The sequence below is a fragment of the Salvelinus alpinus genome, chromosome 26, assembly GCF_045679555.1.
Source record: "Salvelinus alpinus chromosome 26, SLU_Salpinus.1, whole genome shotgun sequence".
NCBI lineage: Eukaryota > Metazoa > Chordata > Actinopteri > Salmoniformes > Salmonidae > Salvelinus > Salvelinus alpinus.
The window spans coordinates 36,870,722-36,890,881 of NC_092111.1; the positions used below are offsets into that span (position 1 = coordinate 36,870,722).

Sequence of the window (20,160 nt, forward strand, 5' to 3'; positions counted from 1 at the left end):
AGCTCCTGACTCTCCGCCAAGGTCGGCGCAGCGTGACGGACTATGCCATCCAGTTCCGCACGGTGGCAGCAGCGAGTGGCTGGAATGACGAGGCGCTCACAGTGTGCTTTTTGAAGGGTCTTTCCGACACCATCCAAGATGAACTGGTCACTCGGGAACCACCGGACAACCTCGAGTCCCTGATCAAGTTGGCTTCACGCATAGACCAGCGTCTGAGAGAGAGAGAGCTCAACCGTAGATCTCTCACCCTAGCTCCTATCGGTCCCAGCTCCGAGTCTCCACCTTTATCCCCGCTGACTCCACCGGAACCCATGCAGGTTGGACGCATCTCCCAGGCTGAGAGAGACCGCCGGGTGAGGGAGCGATGCTGTCTATATTGCGGCAAACCGGGCCATTTCCTCTCCACGTGTCCCGGGCTCCAGGGAAAACGCACTCTCCCGTGCAGGCCTGGGAGGACGGTAACGGGAAACATAACCTCCTCTCATCCATCCAACTCCCGCCTGCTCATTCCAGTTACCCTTTCCTGGGACAACCACGAGCTTCCCCTTCAAGCCTTGGTAGACTCTGGAGCCGCAGGTAACTTCATGGATGGTGTCTGGGCGAAGGAGAATGGCGTTCCCTCTGAACCTCTAAGTGACCCCATAAGGGTTACTACGTTGGATGGAAGCCCTTTGGGATCTGGACTTGTCACTCGTGTCACTACCCCCTTGCGTCTTTCAGTTTCCCAACACCAGGAAGTGATGAACTTTCATCTGACCTCGTGTTCCGAGTTCCCTCTCGTCCTTGGATACCCCTGGCTTCACAGCCATAACCCTCACATCGACTGGTCTGTGGGCACTATCAAGCAGTGGGGTCCTACGTGCCAAGCCACTTGTATCTTCCCAAGTTCCCCGAGTTCCCCTCCCGAGTCTCTAGAATCCATCGACCTGTCCCGAGTTCCCGAGTGTTACCATGACCTCAAACCGGTATTTAGCAAACAGAGGGCCACCAAACTACCACCCCATAGACCTTACGATTGCCCCATCGACCTGTTTCCGGGCACCTGCCCCCCCAGGGGTCGGATCTTTTCCCTATCTCCTTCCGAACGAGCTGCTATGGATACCTACATCAAGGACGCTCTGGCAGCAGGCCTCATGCGTCCATCCACCTCGCCGGCGGGAGCAGGGTTTTTCTTTGTGGCCAAAAAAGACGGGGGATTACGTCCTTGCATCGACTACCGGGGACTTAATGCCATAACCGTCCGTAACCGCTACCCGCTACCCCTTATGGCCACAGCCTTTGAGCTGCTCCAGGAAGCAGTGGTCTTCACTAAGCTTGACCTGCGGAACGCATACCATCTTGTGCGGATCAAACCCGGTGACGAGTGGAAGACCGCTTTCAACACGCCTACTGGTCACTACGAATACTTGGTGATGCCCTTCGGCCTGACCAACGCCCCGGCTGTGTTCCAAGCGCTCATAAACGATGTGCTTAGGGATATGCTTAACATTTTCGTGTTTGTTTACTTGGATGACATCCTCATCTTTTCGAGCTCCCTTCAAGAACACACTAAGCATGTCAGACAAGTGCTCAAACGCCTCCTAGACAGCCATTTGTACGTTAAGCCGGAAAAGTGTGAATTCCATTCCTCTCGAGTACAGTTCCTGGGATTTGTAGTGGAACCCGGTCGAGTCCAGATGGACCCCAAGAAGGTAGGGGCGGTAGCAGATTGGCCCACCCCCAAGTCCGTTAAGGAAGTTCAGCGTTTCCTGGGTTCCAGCGTTTCCTGGGCTTCACTAACTTCTACCGCAAGTTCATCAAGAACTTCAGCTCGGTGGCAGCCCCTCTCTCAGCTTTAACCAAGGGTGGCAACACAAGGTTTCTGTGGGGAAGAGAAGCTGAGACGGCCTTCCAAGGACTCAAGCAGCGCATCCTCTCTGCTCCCATCCTGACACTACCGACGGCGGATGAACCTTTTGTGGTGGAGGTAGACGCATCAGAGGTTGGTGTTGGAGCTGTCCTGTCTCAGAGGGGTGAAGACAAGAGGCTTCATCCTTGCGCCTTCTTCTCTCACCGGCTTACCCCGGCCGAGAGGAATTACGATGTGGGGGATCGTGAACTCCTAGCGGTTAAGATGGCATTGAAGGAATGGAGACACTGGCTCGAGGGGTCTTCTCAACCGTTTCAAGTGCTTACGGACCACAAAAATCTGGAGTATATCCAGCAGGCGAAGCGGTTGAACTCCAGACAAGCTCGATGGTCTCTTTTCTTCAGCCGATTCCAGTTTATTCTCACCTATAGACCCGGGTCGAAGAATCTCAAACCGGATGCCTTGTCACGAGTCTACTCTCCTGCCATTCGAGAAGATACTGACATGACTGTTCTTCCTGCCGCTAAGATCGTGGCTCCGATCTCGTGGCAAGTGGAGGATACCGTGAAACAAGCTCAAGCCATCGAACCGGGCCCTGGAGGAGGTCCTGCTAATCGGTTGTTTGTTCCCAAGGCAGCAAGGTCCCAAGTCCTTCTGTGGGGGCACTCCTCTCGCCTCACCTGTCACCCGGGCGTAGGTCGCACCTTGGAGTTCATCCAGCGTAAGTTCTGGTGGCCCACCATAAAAGAAGACGTTGCCACTTTCGTCAAGGCCTGTTCCGTGTGCTGCCAGGGCAAATCTTCTCACCTCCGCCCTCAAGGACTCCTTCACCCTTTATCTATTCCCCACCGACCCTGGTCCCATATCTCGCTGGACTTTATTACTGGCCTTCCTCCGTCCCATGGTAATACTACGATCCTAGTCATCATCGACAGGTTTTCTAAGGCGGACAGGTTTGTTCCCTTGACCAAATTACCTTCTGCCAAGGAAACAGCTGAGTTGGTGATTAACCATGTGTTCCGAGTCTTTGGCATCCCGCAAGATATGGTTTCCGACAGAGGTCCCCAGTTCGCCTCAAGGTTTTGGAAGGCCTTCTGCCAACTCATAGGGGCCACGGCCAGTTTATCTTCAGGGTACCATCCGGAGTCCAACGGCCAAACTGAGAGGATGAATCAGGAGCTGGAAACCACCCTCAGATGTATGGTTTCCAACAACCCATCCACATGGTCATCCTTCATTGTTTGGGCTGAGTACGCGCACAACACCTTGTGCTCCTCCTCCACTGGTATATCCCCGCACGAGTGTCAGTTTGGCTATGCTCCTCTATTGTTCCCGGACCAGGAGGCAGAAGTCAGAGTGCCTTCAGCCTCGAGGTTCATCAGACGCTGTCGGCTTACGTGGAAGAAGGCCCGTCTTAATCTTCTGCGTTCCTCACAGCAGTACCAACGACAAGCCAACAGACGTCGCCGTCCCGGTCCTACCCTGTACCCCGGCCAGAGAGTATGGCTCTCAACAAAAAACTTACCGCTACGGGTGGAGTCTCGCAAGCTGTCCCAGAGATTCATCGGACCCTTTAAGATTGCCAGGAGAGTCAATCCCGTTACTTTTCGCCTGCACTTACCCAGATCCCTTAAAATCAATCCCACATTTCACATTTCTTTATTAAAACCTGTTGTTTTTTCTCCCCTTATTCCGGCAGGCAGACCTCCCCCTCCGCCCCGTGTCATCGGAGGCCAGTCGGCTTATACCGTCCACCGGATACTGGACTCCCGCCGGGTGCAGCGGTCCTGGCAGTATCTGGTGGACTGGGAAGGCTACGGTCCCGAGGAGCGCTCCTGGGTTCCTGCCAAAGACATACTGGACCCTGACCTCATTCGTCAGTTCAGGGCTCTCCACCCTGAGAAGGCTGGTAGGAACGTCAGGAGCCGTTCCTAGGAGGGGGATTCTGTCAGGTTTTGGCCAGGACTGTTCTGGTTTTTTGTCACTAGATGTCCCCATTGCACCTTTTTTGTACCTTTTGTTTTTCCCTTGCTCTAATTATTGTTTGCACCTGTATGTCGTTCCCTTGTTAGTATTTAATCCCTGTGTGTTCCTCAGTTCCTTGCTCAGTGTTTGTATGTTAGCACCCAGCCCCAGCCCAAGCCTTGTTGTGAACATATATTTTTCTCTTGTTGGATTTTCCAGAGGTTCTCTGGTTTTGTTCTTTTGTATTAGTCTTTTGAGGTTTGTTTTTCCCTTGCTGTTTTTACCACTTTGTGGATTTTCTTTGTATTTTGGAAGATATCTATTTTTTATTAAACCACCATCTCTAGTACTGCTGTGTCTGCCTCATCTTCTGGGTTCTGCCGATTTAGTGACTGTTTCTCGCACCGGGTCCTGACACCCCCTGAGGCATATCCACAAGCCTTTTAACAGTACAGGGTAAACTATCAAGATAAATAGGTTGAAATATGTATGTGACACAAAGCCTCGTTAATACTCCACATGTGCTCATACATTTTTTCATGCCTAATGAGTAGTGGCAGGATGGAGCCACAACGTATTGAACGTAAATCTCTAATCAACCCCAGACCTGCAGTTTGGAGTGGTGGAAAATGGGAGGTACATTTTTTGGGGGGAGGGGGGATGATATCTTGCTTGCTAGAGTTTTTCAGGGACCAGCAGTTTCTTGTGACTGCAGAGAATGTAATCTGGTGAGTAAGTCGGGTAAGGAACCATAATCGAGTCTGAATGAATGACAACACAAAGTAACACAACACTTCAGTTTTTACCCAATCAGCTTCTTATCAATCAATATTAGTGCGACATACAGCCTGGTCCCAGATCTGCTTGTGCTCTTGGCAACTCCATTGGTCATGGTCAAGCAAAACATGGCATGTCAATTGGGAGTTGACACGATAGTACAGACTGGCACTCATTCACTCAGGCTAACATAAAACAGGGACGAAGAACAAACAGGTTGATGAGTAATCTGTGATCCAGAAGTAGCCTATACAGGAGCCTGTGGAGTTCTGTTCGTGTTTGACTTTTTCACATTCAAGTCAAAAGCAGCTTCTACAGTGACAACATTGACATGTTGGCTAAAGAAACACTTTTCAAGTTAACGAAAAGCTCAGTAAAGTTTTGTTTGTCTGTGCCATTTGAATTTACTTATGGAAGCCCGTTTACCGCCACCCCCCCAAACAATCTGACTTTTGGGGTAAGACTGTTGCTCATGAGGCATTTCCAAGTTACATTCTTCAAGAATCGATGGTTATATATTCATAATTTAAAATTAAAAAAATATATTAATTAAATCTCATGTCAACCAGATGTCATCAAACAGGCACCAACACACATCAACAAAACTGTGCATTCCATTTAACATGGAACAATATCACCACAAACTCTCTCTCTCATGCACACTCACACGTGAGATTGACTATAGGATATGCATAAGGTTATCCTTGAAAGTTGAGGAGGGCCTGATGCAAAGAGCACATTGGATTCAAATGATACAGATGCCTAAACGTATCTCATAATAATGACTTACTATCTCCTAATAATGACTTACTGTCTCATAATGATGACTTACTGTCTCATAATGTTGACATACTGTCACATAATGATGAGTTTCCTGTTACCTATGCCTCAGCAGTAGAGCGAGGAGGGACATTTATTGGGCGGGATTTTACGGCTTTGATTGATGCTGTTGCGCACCGGGAGGTAGCAGCTAGGCTACAAAATACATTTCATAGTAGTTGAAGTAGAGTAGGGTGCGCCACTTCGACGGAGGATTGTGATCTTGACTGACCATAATTTGGAGTCAATTCAGCTGCCGGAGAAAAACTCCAAGCCACAGGTTGCTGACTGAAACCAAGGGACTTACATTTCGCAAAGTTCCCTGACACGCAAAGAGCTGGTGGTAAGTTATTTGACATTTGTGCACGTGTTAATAACGAATAATAACACACTTATAGGAGTCGATATTATCAGTATTGGATTTAAAACGTGAATTGCCTTATTTCCTCTTAATTTTACTAGACTAAATGTCAAATTTCGGGCAAAGAAAGCACCTAGATAATGCAGTGTCAGTCATGCGAATCGATTCACCGTTCATCCGTTGATATTTATCAGATAACATATTTGGTATATGTTAACTACTTTCATATATTGGGAAAGGTAACCTGTGTATTTTTATCAAGAGAACAGATATTCGCGTGGCTTTGTAGGTCAAGAAATCTGGACACACACACACACAAAGATAGCCTATCTATCACAGCTGTCACGAGACACCTGTCTGACTGTGAGTCAGTAACTAAGGCGAAAAAAGACTCCTGAGCTGAGTCCCGACATGGAAACGGAATTTAGGTTGAAAATCTGTATCCCTAAAATCTAAAAACGTCCCTACCGTTGACCCCGCAAAGAGTGGTGTTGGTGGGATACCAAATCAGTGATATGAATGCGGGTTGAAAACGAAGCAGATGCAGTGCTCTTTAGAAGGAACATTTTATTGGGTGTTGTTTTACACAAGACACAGGCAGAACATGTGACTTATTTTTCATAGCCTCTCTCTCTCTCTCTCAATTCATTTCAGTGGGCTTTATTGGCATGGTAAACATATGTTTACATTGCCAAAGCAAGTAAAATGGATAAACAAAAGTGAAATAAACAGTCTCTCTCTCTCTCTCTTACATATTCTCTCTCGGACTCATGCGCTCTCTCTCTCTCTAATTAGTCCTCATGCTCTCTCAATTCAATTCGAAGAGCTTTATTGGCATGGGAAACATATTTCACTTGCCAAAGCAAGTGGAATAGATAATAAACAAAAGTGAAATAAGCAATAAAAAATTAACAGTAAACATTACACTCACAAAAGTTCAAAAAGAATAAAGACATTTCAAGTGTCACATCATGTCTATATACAATGTTGTAAGATGTGCAAATAGATAAAGTACAAAAGGGAAAATAAATAGTGTTTGTTATTCACTGGTTGCCCTTTTCTTGTGGCAACAGGTCACAAATCTCTCTACATTAAATTTTTTCTCTTTCAGCCAACAAATGGTTAAATGTCCTCTTTATCTCTCTTTAAACGTTATATCCTGTATTGACAGTGTCCTGACTAGTATAGGGGAGACCTTGTCCTGTTGCACATATTCCTAGGGCTCTAAACGGGATAGATTGTAGGACAGGGAACATCAACTAGATTCGATCCACAGGCCACCAGTTGGGGAACCCTAATTTCCTGGATCATTCAAACTAAGAGCTTGATTGACAGTGTCCTGACTAGTATAGGGGAGTCATTGTTTAATAGGAAAAATACAACAGTTTTGTTTTTCTACAGTTTTACCTTTGTGTGATTTACTTATCAGCATGACAGTTAAAACAGTTAGGACAAATTCTGTATAGGATGCCTATGTAGCCATCTCACCTAACCAATATCCTCTATATCCATATCATCGCCTTCATTCGATCCACTTTGGTCCAACTCTACATATATTGGTTTGATTATTTAAACAATTGGCTTTTTAGTGAGGAGTAACCAGCAGAAATGTGGTGGCAGCCAGAAAGAAATAACTCATTATTTGTAGGAAAAGAGGAATTTGTCATTTTTAGAACAGAAGGGTGGTGGTAGAAAATGCATTTTGTTATCTTTTTAAAAATCCTAACATTGCAGCCACATGATTCTGCCCCATTCTGACCACAGTGGCACTCCCCTGACATTCTTCTCATTGGGGAAGGTTGGTTCTGTGTACAATCATTGAAGCTGTGCCAGACGGTTGGCAGGACTTCTAGAGATGGAGTCTCTCCCAGCAACTGCCTGAGAGGGTACACTCTTAGAAATAAGGCTTCCAACAGGGTTCTTTGGCTGTCCCCATATAAACAACAGTAAAAAAGACAGTGAAAAATAATAGTAGCGAGGCTATATACAGTAGCGAGGCTATAACAGTAGCGAGGCTATATACAGGCACCGGTTAGTCGGGCTGATTGAGGTAGTATGTACATGAATGTATAGTTAAAGTGACCATGCATATATGATAAACAAAGAGTAGCAGCAGCGTAAAAGGGGGGAGGGGGGGGGCACACAATGCAAATAGTCCGGGTAGCCATTTGATTACCTGTTCAGGAGTCTTATGGCTTGGGGGTAAAAACTGTTGAGAAGCCTTTTTGTCCTAGACTTGGCACTCCAGTACCGCTTGCCATGCGGTAGTAGAGAGAACACTCTATGACTAGGGTGGCTGGGGTCTTTGACAATTTTTTGGGCCTTCCTCTGACACCGCCTGGTGTAGAGGTCCTGGATGGCAGGCAGCCCCAGTGATGTACTGGGCCGTACGCACTACCCTCTGTAGTGCCTTGCTGTCTGAGGCCGAGAATTTGCCGTACCAGGCAGTGATGCAACCGGACAGGATGCTCTCGATGTTGCAGCTGTAGAACCTTTTGAGGATCTCAGGACCCATGCAAAATCTTTTTAGTTTCCTGATGGGGAATAGACTTTGTAGTGCCCTCTTCACAACTGTCTTGGTGTGTTTGGACCATTCTAGTTTGTTGGTGATGTGGACACCAAGGAACTTGAAGCTCTCAACCTGATCCACTACAGCCTCATCGATGAGAATGGGGGCGTGCTCAGTCCTCCTTTTCCTGTAGTCCACAACCATCTCCTTAGTCTTGGTTACGTTGAGGGATAGGTTGTTATTCTGGCACCACCCGGCCAGGTTTCTGACCTCCTCCCTATAGGCTCGTCGTTGTCGGTGATCAGGCCTACCACTGTGGTGTCGTCTGCAAACTTAATGATGGTGTTGGAGTCGTGCCTGGCCATGCAGTCGTGGGTGAACAGGGAGTACAGGAGGGGACTGAGCACGCACCCCTGAGGGACTCCAGTGTTGAGGATCAGGGTGGCAGATGTGTTGCTACCTACCCTCACCACCTGGATGCGGCCCGTCAGGAAGTCCAGGATCCAGTTGCAGAGGTAGGTGTTTAGTCCCAGGGTCCTTAGCTTAGTGATGAGCTTTGAGGGTACTATGGTGTTGAACGCTGAGCTGTAGTCAATGAATAGCATTCTCACGTAGGTGTTCCTTTTGTCCAGGTGGGAAAGGGCAGTGTGGAGTGCAATAGAGATTGCATCATTAGTGGATCTGTTTGGGCGGTATCACTGTGGGGATGACGTCATTGATGCACTTATTGATAAAGCCAGTGACTGATGTGGTGTACTCCTCAATGCCATCGGAAGAATCCCGGAACATGTTCCAGTCTGTGATAGCAAAACAGTCCTGTAGTTTAGCATCTGCTTCAAGCATTGATTATGCAAGAATGGGCTGCCATCAGTCAGGATGTGGCCCAGAAGTTAATTGACAGCAAAAGGGCGGATTGCAGAGGTCTTGAAAAAGAAGGGTCAACACTGCAAATATTGACTCTTAGTATCAGTGAAGTGGAGGTAGAGCCAGTGGGGCACGGCAATGTAGCCCTCCAGGCTAATTTAGCTGAATTACAGTTTTTTCCAGGTTAAAGCAGAGGGAGCACTTGTAAGAGCTAGATTCTCAATGTTCAAGGAGATGGATGCTCCCAGCTCCTTCTTTGGTTTGGAAAGACAGAGCAGTGAAGCCAAGGTTATGTATTGTCTACAGCTGTCAGATGGGCGGGTGACCTCTGTGGTGGGGGAGATGCGGAAGCGGACTGTGGAGTTTTATACTGAGTTGAATAGGGCTGTCACGCCCTGACCGTAGATTGCTTTGTATGTTTCTATTTTTGTTTGGTCAGGGTGTGATGTGGGTGGGCATTCTATGTTTGTATGTCTAGGTTTTGTATTTCTTTGTGTTTGGCCTGGTATGGTTCCCAATCAGAGGCAGCTGTCTATCGTTGTCTCTGATTGAGAACCATACTTAGGTAGCCTGTTTTCCCACTGTTAGTTGTGGGTGGTTATTTTTCTGTTTAGTGTTTGTATCACCTGTCAGAACTGTTTTGGTTATTCCTTTTGTTATTTTGTATTTAGTGTTAAGTTTCGAATAAATAATATGAACATGTATCACGCTGCACCTTGTGCCTCAACTTCTTCCTTTGAATGCCGTGACAGAACCACCCCCCAAAAAAGGACCAAGCAGCGTGGTAAGGAGGAGCAGCGCTATCTGGAGAAATGGACATGGGAGGAGATACTGGAAGGCAAGGGACCCTGGGCACAGGCTGGGGAGTATCGCCATCCGCAGGAGGAATTGGAGGCAGCTAAGGCTGAGCGGCAACACTATGAGGAGTTAGCACGGCAGCGCAACAGGCACGAGAGGCAGCCCCAATTTTTTGGGGGGGGGCACACAGGGAGATTGGCGGAGTCAGGCGATTGACCTGAGCCAACTCCCCGTGCTTACCGGAAGCAGCGTAGTACTGGTCAGGCACCGCGTTATGCTGTGAAGCGCACAGTGTCGCCAGTACGCGCTCATAGCCCGGAGCGCTATAGGCCAGCCCCCCGCAAGTGCCATGCGAGAGTGGGCATTCAGCCAGGGCGGATTGTGCCAGCTCAGCGGGTTTGGTCTCCGGTATGCCGTTTCGGCCCAGGGTATCCTGCGCTGGCTCTGCGTACTGTGTCTCCGGGGCGCTGGGAGGGTGCAGTTCGCCCTATGCCTGCGCTCCGCCCATGGCGGGCGAATGTGGGCATTGAGCCTAAGGGAGAGGTGCGAGTGGTATGCACCAGATCTCCAGTGCTCCCCCACAGCCTGGTTCAACCTGTGCCTGCACTCTGGAGGGTCCGGGCTAAAGTGGTCATCCAGCCTGGAGGAGTGGTGCCAAGGCTGCGCACCAGAGCTCCAGTGCTCCCCCACAGCCCGGTCCATCCGGTGCCTCCTCCACGCACCAGGCCTCCTGTAGGTTTCCCCAGCCTGGTGGGCCCTGTGGCAGCCCCACGCACCAGGCTGTCTCTCCGTCTCCTCCCTCCAGGTTCTCTCTCCAGTCCAGAGCTGTCAGAGCCGCCCGTCAGTCCGGAGCTGTCAGAGCCGCCCGTCAGTCCGGAGCTGCCAGAGCCGCCCGTCAGTTCGGAGCTGCCAGAGCCGCCCTCCTGTCCGGAGCTGCCAGAGCCGCCCTCCTGTCCGGAGCTGCCAGAACCGCCCGTCAGTCCGGAGGCGCCAGAGCCGCCCGTCAGTCCGGAGGCGCCAGAGCCGCCCGTCAGTCCGGAGGCGCCAGAGCCGCCCGTCAGTCCAGAGGCGCCAGAGCCGCTCGTCAGTCCAGAGGCGCCACTCACTCCAGACTCGACCATCAGTCCAGTGGCGTCCTCTAGTCCGGGGTTGGCGGTGAGGGTTCCCACTCCAGAGGCATTATTAAAGTGGGCCGAGCCAGAAGTGGAGCGGGGTCCACGTCCCTCGCCGGAACCGCCACCGCGGAGTAATGCCCACCCAGACCCTACCCTATAGGTTCAGGTTTTGCGGCCGGAGTCCGCACCTTTGGGGGGGGGGGGGGGGGGGTACTGTCACGCCCTGACCGTAGATTGCTTTGTATGTTTCTATTTTTGTTTGGTCAGGGTGTGATGTGGGTGGGCATTCTATGTTTGTATGTCTAGGTTTTGTATTTCTATGTTTTGGCCTGGTATGGTTCCCAATCTATCGTTGTCTCTGATTGAGAACCATACTTAGGTAGCCTTTTTTTCCCACTGTTAGTTGTGGGTGGTTATTTTTCTGTTTAGTGTTTGTATCACCTGTCAGAACTGTTTCGGTTATTCCTTTTGTTATTTTGTATTTAGTGTTCAGTTTCAAATAAATAATATGAACACGTATCACGCTGCACCTTGGTCCTCACCTTCTTCCTCTGAATGCCATGACAAGGGCAGAACTGTGTGATCCTATGTGTGCTCAGGTTTTGTTTGCAGAACTACGTAGAACTACTACGTAAGCTCTCTCTGGCACAGAGGGATGAAATGGACATTCCCCTGTTGTCCCATGAACTGGCAGAGGCCGTAACCCAGATGTCCCCCGGTAGTGCACCGGGGGTCGATGGACTCCCAGTGGAGTTTTATGAAAAATTCTGGGGAATAATTGGACTGGACTTCTTTTGCATGTTGCGTGAGTGCGTCGGGGTAGGAGAGTTGCCAATGAGCTGCCGTCCGGTGGCTCTGACTCTCCTGCCCAAGAAAGGGGACTTCTGTGAACTTATGAACTGGAGACCTGTGTCATTGCTCTGTGCGGACTACAAGATATTTGCCAAGGTCCTAGCTAACAAACTGAATTCCCGTCTGGACTCTATAGTACATCTGTTGGGATGTCTGTGTGGGGCGGGTTAATACCATTAATGTCTCTGTTGTAATGTCTGTGTGAGAGGTTGGGGGTGGAGTTTACTGTTGGGATGTTTATAATGGTGTACAGGTATTCAAATAAGGAAAAGGCCAAATGTGTGTTGTTGAATTTTCTGTTTGCTCAACAAGCAGGAACAGGGTCAAAGGTGGAGAGATAACAGACCCTTTACTATTGTTTAATGGGATGGTCTCTGGGCGCCTTAGGGTGGAATTTGAATTCTATAAAATGATAAAAAGTGTGGAGATATGGTGTGTCGGGGAGCCCGTCTGTATAGCTGGGGAAGATGTTTCAGGAGATATGGTGTGTTGGGGGGCCGTCTGTATAGCTGGGGAAGATGTTTCAGGAGATATGGTGTGTCGGGGAGCCCGTCTGTATAGCTGGGGAAGATGTTTCAGGAGATATGGTGTGTCGGGGAGCCCGTCTGTATAGCTGGGGAAGATGTTTCAGGAGATATGGTGTGTTGGGGGGGCCGTCTGTATAGCTGGGGAAGATGTTTCAGGAGATATGGTGTGTCGGGGAGCCCGTCTGTATAGCTGGGGAAGATGTTTCAGGAGATATGGTGTGTTGGGGGGGCCGTCTGTATAGCTGGGGAAGATGTTTCAGGAGATATGGTGTGTCGGGGAGGCCGTCTGTATAGCTGGGGAAGATGTTTCAGGAGATATGGTGTGTTGGGGGGCCGTCTGTATAGCTGGGGAAGATGTTTCAGGAGATATGGTGTGTTGGGGGGCCGTCTGTATAGCTGGGGAAGATGTTTCAGGAGATATGGTGTGTTGGGGAGCCCGTCTGTATAGCTGGGGAAGATGTTTCAGGAGATATGGTGTGTTGGGGGGGCCGTCTGTATAGCTGGGGAAGATGTTTCAGGAGATATGGTGTGTTGGGGGGCCGTCTGTATAGCTGGGGAAGATGTTTCAGGAGATATGGTGTGTCGGGGAGCCCGTCTGTATAGCTGGGGAAGATGTTTCAGGAGATATGGTGTGTTGGGGGGGCCGTCTGTATAGCTGGGGAAGATGTTTCAGGAGATCTGGTGTGTCGGGGAGCCCGTCTGTATAGCTGGGGAAGATGTTTCAGGAGATATGGTGTGTTGGGGGGCCGTCTGTATAGCTGGGGAAGATGTTTCAGGAGATATGGTGTGTCGGGGAGCCCGTCTGTATAGCTGGGGAAGATGTTTCAGGAGATATGGTGTGTCGGGGAGCCCGTCTGTATAGCTGGGGAAGATGTTTCAGGAGATATGGTGTGTCGGGGAGCCCGTCTGTATAGCTGGGGAAGATGTTTCAGGAGATCTGGTGTGTCGGGGAGGCCGTCTGTATAGCTGGGGAAGATGGGTTGGATACACGGTTGTAGAAGTGGTGAGGTTTTGGTTATTGTGATGTTGTTTTGTATCGTGGGGTAGAGGGCAAGGTGAGTATGCAGCACAGGGGATATTTGTTTTAATGAAATGAGGATGTATCATTAAAGAAAGACAAAAAGTCAAAAGTCTCTCCCCCATCTCTCTCTCCCCGTCTCTCTCTCCCCGTCTCTCTCCCCGTCTCTCCCCCGTCTCTCTCTCTCCCCCGTCTCTCTCTCTCCCCCGTCTCTCTCTCTCCCCGTATCTTTCCCCCGTCTCTCTCTCTCTTTCTCCCCGTCTCTTTTTCTCTCCCCATTTCTTTCTCTCTGCCGTTTCCCTCTCTCTCCCCAGTCTCTCTTTCTCTCTCTCTTCCCCGTTTCTCTCTTTCACTCTCGCTCTCTCCCCAGTCTCTCTCTCCCCTGTCTCTCTTGTCCCTGTCTCTCTCTCCCCTGTCTCTCTCTCCCCAGTCTCTCTCTCCCCAGTCTCTCTCTCCCCAGTCTCTCTCTCCCCAGTCTCTCTCTCCCCAGTCTCTCTCTCCCCAGTCTTTCTCTCCCCAGTCTCTCTTGTCCCAGTCTCTCTTGTCCCAGTCTCTCTTGTCCCAGTCTCTCTTGTCCCAGTCTCTCTTGTCCCAGTCTCTCTCTCCCCAGTCTCTCTCTCCCCAGTCTCTCTCTCCCCAGTCTCTCTCTCCCCAGTCTCTCTTGTCCCAGTCTCTCTTGTCCCAGTCTCTCTCCCCAGTCTCTCTCTCTCCCCAGTCTCTCTTGTCCCAGTCTCTCTCTCCCCAGTCTCTCTCTCCCCAGTCTCTCTCTCCCCCCTGTCTCTCTCTCCCCAGTCTCTCTCTCCCCAGTCTCTCTCTCCCCAGTCTCTCTCTCCCCTGTCTCTCTCTCCCCAGGCTCTCTCTCCCCAGTCTCTCTCTCCCAGTCTCTCTCTCCCCTGTCTCTCTCTCCCCAGTCTCTCTCTCCCCTGTCTCTCTCCCCAGTCTCTCTCTCCCCTGTCTCTCTCTCCCCAGTCTCTCTCTCCCCAGTCTCTCTCTTGTCCCTGTCTCTCTCCCCAGTCTCTCTCTCCCCAGTCTCTCTCTCCCCAGTCTCTCTCTCCCCTGTCTCTCTCTCCCCAGTCTCTCTCTCCCCAGTCTCTCTCTCCCCAGTCTCTCTCTCCCCTGTCTCTCTCTCCCCAGTCTCTCTCTCCCCAGTCTCTCTCTCCCCTGTCTCTCTCTCCCCAGTCTCTCTCTCCCCTGTCTCTCTCTTATATTGATTTGTTCTTCACTCCATCTTATAGTTCCTCATACTCGCTCCCTCAAAGCTTGTTGGGTTGACAGACATTTGTCTTAACAATCCTAAACTGCTTACACATGGAGATGTTACAAAAACAATCTCAAATCAACCAGCCATGAAACAGAGGCAACAGGCCATAGGGGTGCCTGGGGCTCTGGGAAAATAAACACAGTTGAGAACATTAACACCCGGGGCCTGGGGTTGGATGGATGGATGCTCCACTGGCTACCAGCAGCTATCTGTTGGGAAAATGTGTTTACATTTTACAAGCATATTTGTTTTGGATAATGACTGACTGCTGATTGTGCAAATCAAGACAACTTTTGTTTATTTCTTCTTTGGTCAAATTTCCACAGAAAAAGAATCTAAATGAAACAGCCTGTTGCCACAAGTAACTTTGCTCGAGAAGAGGATTCTAGAGATGTATCTCGCCTCTTCATTCCATGGCGATCTATGACTACATGAAGAATAGTAAAGATTTATACAGTAAAGATTTATACAGTAAAGATGTATAAGGTATAGATTTATACAGTATAGATGTATAGATGTATACAGTATATATGTATATAGTATAGATGTATACAGTATTGATGTATACAGTATATATGTATATAGTATAGATTTATACAGTATATATGTATATAGTATACATGTATACAGTATTGATTTATACAGTATATATGTATATAGTATAGATTTATACAGTATAGATGTATACTGTATTGATTTATACAGTATATATGTATACAGTATTGATTTATACATGCTATATTGCTAATTTCAAAAGATTTTTCTTTAGATTTTCTTTTAACTTTATGCTCTTTTTGTTAGCTTGACTAGACCAACTTCAGCACCAAATCATGCTCAGGCTTTCAGAGCAAAGAAGGCACAGCGATATCTTTATTTGTTATCTGGTTTGGCCCTTTGTTTTGGTATGCACCAGAGGTGGTGTAGGAGGGACGTGGTTCTAAGAATTCTTTCAGTTGCAGCTTGCATTGTTCTCTGCAGGGTATAAACGGTCAGCTGGAAGCCCAAGCTAACACAGCCAAGCACGTAGCCTCTCATTAATTTAGCTTTTAATGTTCCTCAATGGGCAGGTGAAAGATTACAGGCTCAGGGTTTCTGTTTAATGTCAGCAAGGGATATTTTGATTACTACCCTACGAGCAGGTGGAGACATTAATCGGTCCGTGCTTGTAAGTAAATTCAGATAAGATTGAAGATTAGGTAAGTCTTCACTTGTCTTCATTTGCTACGCCATCATCATCATCATCATCATCGCCCAGTGTGTGTTTCCCAGTGCAATGCAGTCTTTTTTCAACACATTGCTTGCAGTGACCTCAGAAGGACGTTGGTCAAGGAATGTTGGGCTTGGTTGACGTTCAAGAACTCAGTGTCTCAAAACATCCCGTTTGGGAATGTTGAAACAGACAGAAATTGCATATCGATTTGATGAGAGCTTTCCCCTCAAAGACAACAAATGCGAATGCCAGCAGTGTTCATTTTGGTTTGTGTGCGTGCAGGCAGCTAACAGCGCTTTGTGATCCGTCAGGACATCAGCCACTTCACATTGGGGGTGCCAGTACTGGGATTAAAGAGAGGGGAGCAGTCATCTCTTTATACTGGGATAAAAGAGAGAGGGAGCAGTCATCTTTGTACTGGGATAAAAGAGAGAGGAGCAGTCATCTCTTTATACTGGGATAAAAGAGAGAGGGAGCAGTCATCTCTTTATACTGGGATAAAAGAGAGAGGGAGCAGTCATCTCTTTATACTGGGATAAAAGAGAGAGGAGCAGTCATCTCTTTATACTGGGATAAAAGAGAGAGGGAGCAGTCATCTCTTTATACTGGGATAAAAGAGAGAGGGAGCAGTCATCTCTTTATACTGGGATAAAAGAGAGAGGGAGCAGTCATCTCTTTATACTGGGATAAAAGAGAGGGGAGCAGTCATCTCTTTATACTGGGATAAAAGAGAGAGGAGCAGTCATCTCTTTATACTGGGATAAAAGAGAGAGGGAGCGAGGCAGTCATCTCTTTATACTGGGATAAAAGAGAGAGAGGAGCAGTCATCTCTTTATACTGGGATAAAAGAGAGAGGGAGCAGTCATCTCTTTATACTGGGATAAAAGAGAGAGGGAGCAGTCATCTCTTTATACTGGGATAAAAGAGAGAGGGGAGCAGTCATCTCTTTATACTGGGATAAAAGAGAGAGGGAGCAGTCATCTCTTTATACTGGGATAAAAGAGAGAGGGAGCAGTCATCTCTTTATACTGGGATAAAAGAGAGAGGGAGCAGTCATCTTTGTACTGGGATAAAAGAGAGAGGAGCAGTCATCTCTTTATACTGGGATAAAAGAGAGAGGGAGCAGTCATCTCTTTATACTGGGATAAAAGAGAGAGGGAGCAGTCATCTCTTTATACTGGGATAAAAGAGAGAGGGAGCAGTCATCTCTTTATACTGGGATAAAAGAGAGAGGAGCAGTCATCTCTTTGTACTGGGATAAAAGAGAGAGGGAGCAGTCATCTCTTTATACTGGGATAAAAGAGAGAGGGGAGCAGTCATCTCTTTATACTGGGATAAAAGAGAGAGGAGCAGTCATCTCTTTATACTGGGATAAAAGAGAGAGGAGCAGTCATCTCTTTATACTGGGATAAAAGAGAGAGGAGCAGTCATCTCTTTATACTGGGATAAAAGAGAGAGGGAGCAGTCATCTCTTTATACTGGGATAAAAGAGAGAGGAGCAGTCATCTCTTTATACTGGGATAAAAGAGAGAGGAGCAGTCATCTCTTTATACTGGGATAAAAGAGAGAGGAGCAGTCATCTCTTTATACTGGGATAAAAGAGAGAGGAGCAGTCATCTCTTTATACTGGGATAAAAGAGAGAGGAGCAGTCATCTCTTTATACTGGGATAAAAGAGAGGGGAGCATTCATCTCTTTATACTGGGATAAAAGAGAGAGGAGAGCAGTCATCTCTTTATACTGGGATAAAAGAGAGAGGAGCAGTCATCTCTTTGTACTGGGATAAAAGAGAGAGGAGCAGTCATCTCTTTATACTGGGATAAAAGAGAGAGGGAGCAGTCATCTCTTTATACTGGGATAAAAGAGAGAGGAGCAGTCATCTCTTTATACTGGGATAAAAGAGAGAGGAGCAGTCATCTTTGTACTGGGATAAAAGAGAGAGGAGCAGTCATCTCTTTATACTGGGATAAAAGAGAGAGGGAGCAGTCATCTCTTTGTACTGGGATAAAAGAGAGAGGAGCAGTCATCTCTTTATACTGGGATAAAAGAGAGAGGAGCAGTCATCTCTTTGTACTGGGATAAAAGAGAGAGGGAGCAGTCATCTCTTTATACTGGGATAAAAGAGAGGGGAGCAGTCATCTCTTTATACTGGGATAAAAGAGAGAGGGAGCAGTCATCTCTTTGTACTGGGATAAAAGAGAGAGGAGCAGTCATCTTTGTACTGGGATAAAAGAGAGAGGGAGCAGTCATCTTTGTACTGGGATAAAAGAGAGGGGAGCAGTCATCTCTTTATACTGGGATAAAAGAGAGAGGGAGCAGTCATCTCTTTGTACTGGGATAAAAGAGAGAGGAGCATTCATCTCTTTATACTGGGATAAAAGAGAGAGGGAGCAGTCATCTCTTTGTACTGGGATAAAAGAGCGAGGGAGCAGTCATCTCTTTATACTGGGATAAAAGAGAGAGGGAGCAGTCATCTCTTTATACTGGGATAAAAGAGAGAGGGAGCAGTCATCTCTTTATACTGGGATAAAGGAGAGAGGGAGCAGTCATCTCTTTATACTGGGATAAAAGAGAGAGGGAGCAGTCATCTCTTTATACTGGGATAAAAGAGAGAGGAGCAGTCATCTTTGTACTGGGATAAAAGAGAGAGGAGAGCAGTCATCTTTGTACTGGGATAAAGGAGAGAGGAGCAGTCATCTCTTTATACTGGGATAAAAGAGAGAGGGAGCAGTCATCTCTTTATACTGGGATAAAGGAGAGAGGGGAGCAGTCATCTCTTTATACTGGGATAAAAGAGAGAGGGAGCAGTCATCTCTTTATACTGGGATAAAAGAGAGAGGGAGCAGTCATCTCTTTATACTGGGATAAAAGAGAGAGGGAGCAGTCATCTCTTTATACTGGGATAAAAGAGAGAGGGAGCAGTCATCTTTGTACTGGGATAAAAGAGAGAGGGAGCAGTCATCTCTTTATACTGGGATAAAAGAGAGAGGGAGCAGTCATCTCTTTATACTGGGATAAAAGAGAGAGGGAGCAGTCATCTCTTTATACTGGGATAAAAGAGAGAGGGAGCAGTCATCTCTTTATACTGGGATAAAAGAGAGAGGGAGCAGTCATCTCTTTGTACTGGGATAAAAGAGAGAGGGAGCAGTCATCTCTTTATACTGGGATAAAAGAGAGAGGGAGCAGTCATCTCTTTATACTGGGATAAAAGAGAGAGGGAGCAGTCATCTCTTTATACTGGGATAAAAGAGAGAGGGAGCAGTCATCTTTGTACTGGGATAAAAGAGAGAGGGAGCAGTCATCTCTTTATACTGGGATAAAAGAGAGAGGGAGCAGTCATCTCTTTATACTGGGATAAAAGAGAGAGGGAGCAGTCATCTCTTTATACTGGGATAAAAGAGAGAGGGAGCAGTCATCTCTTTATACTGGGATAAAAGAGAGAGGGAGCAGTCATCTCTTTATACTGGGATAAAAGAGAGAGGGAGCAGTCATCTCTTTATACTGGGATAAAAGAGAGAGGGAGCAGTCATCTCTTTATACTGGGATAAAAGAGAGGGGAGCAGTCATCTCTTTATACTGGGATAAAAGAGAGAGGGAGCAGTCATCTCTTTATACTGGGATAAAAGAGAGAGGAGCAGTCATCTCTTTATACTGGGATAAAAGAGAGAGGGAGCAGTCATCTCTTTGTACTGGGATAAAAGAGAGAGGGAGCAGTCATCTCTTTATACTGGGATAAAAGAGAGAGGGAGCAGTCATCTCTTTGTACTGGGATAAAAGAGAGAGGGAGCAGTCATCTCTTTATACTGGGATAAAGAGAGAGGGGAGCAGTCATCTCTTTATACTGGGATAAAAGAGAGAGGAGCAGTCATCTCTTTATACTGGGATAAAAGAGAGAGGGAGCAGTCATCTCTTTATACTGGGATAAAAGAGAGAGGGAGCAGTCATCTCTTTATACTGGGATAAAAGAGAGAGGGAGCAGTCATCTCTTTATACTGGGATAAAAGAGAGAGGAGCAGTCATCTCTTTATACTGGGATAAAAGAGAGAGGAGCAGTCATCTCTTTATACTGGGATAAAAGAGAGGGGAGCAGTCATCTCTTTATACTGGGATAAAAGAGAGAGGGAGCAGTCATCTCTTTATACTGGGATAAAAGAGAGAGGGGAGCAGTCATCTCTTTATACTGGGATAAAAGAGAGAGGAGCAGTCATCTCCTTATACTGGGATAAAAGAGAGAGG

The 20,160-nt window shown here is 47.6% G+C and overlaps 1 protein-coding gene across 2 annotated transcripts in view; it reads left to right on the plus strand.

The window, feature by feature from the left end:
- The first annotated feature begins 5,538 nt into the window (after positions 1–5,538).
- The window catches only part of LOC139555255 (four and a half LIM domains protein 3-like), a 39,533-nt gene continuing 24,911 nt past the window's right edge, over positions 5,539–20,160 (plus strand). The window contains exon 1 of one of the 2 annotated variants that reach the window (XM_071368905.1): positions 5,539–5,753. The gene's annotated coding sequence lies outside the window, so the exon portion shown is untranslated. The remainder of the gene's footprint in view (positions 5,754–20,160) is intronic. The other variant, XM_071368904.1, reaches the window with a different exon arrangement.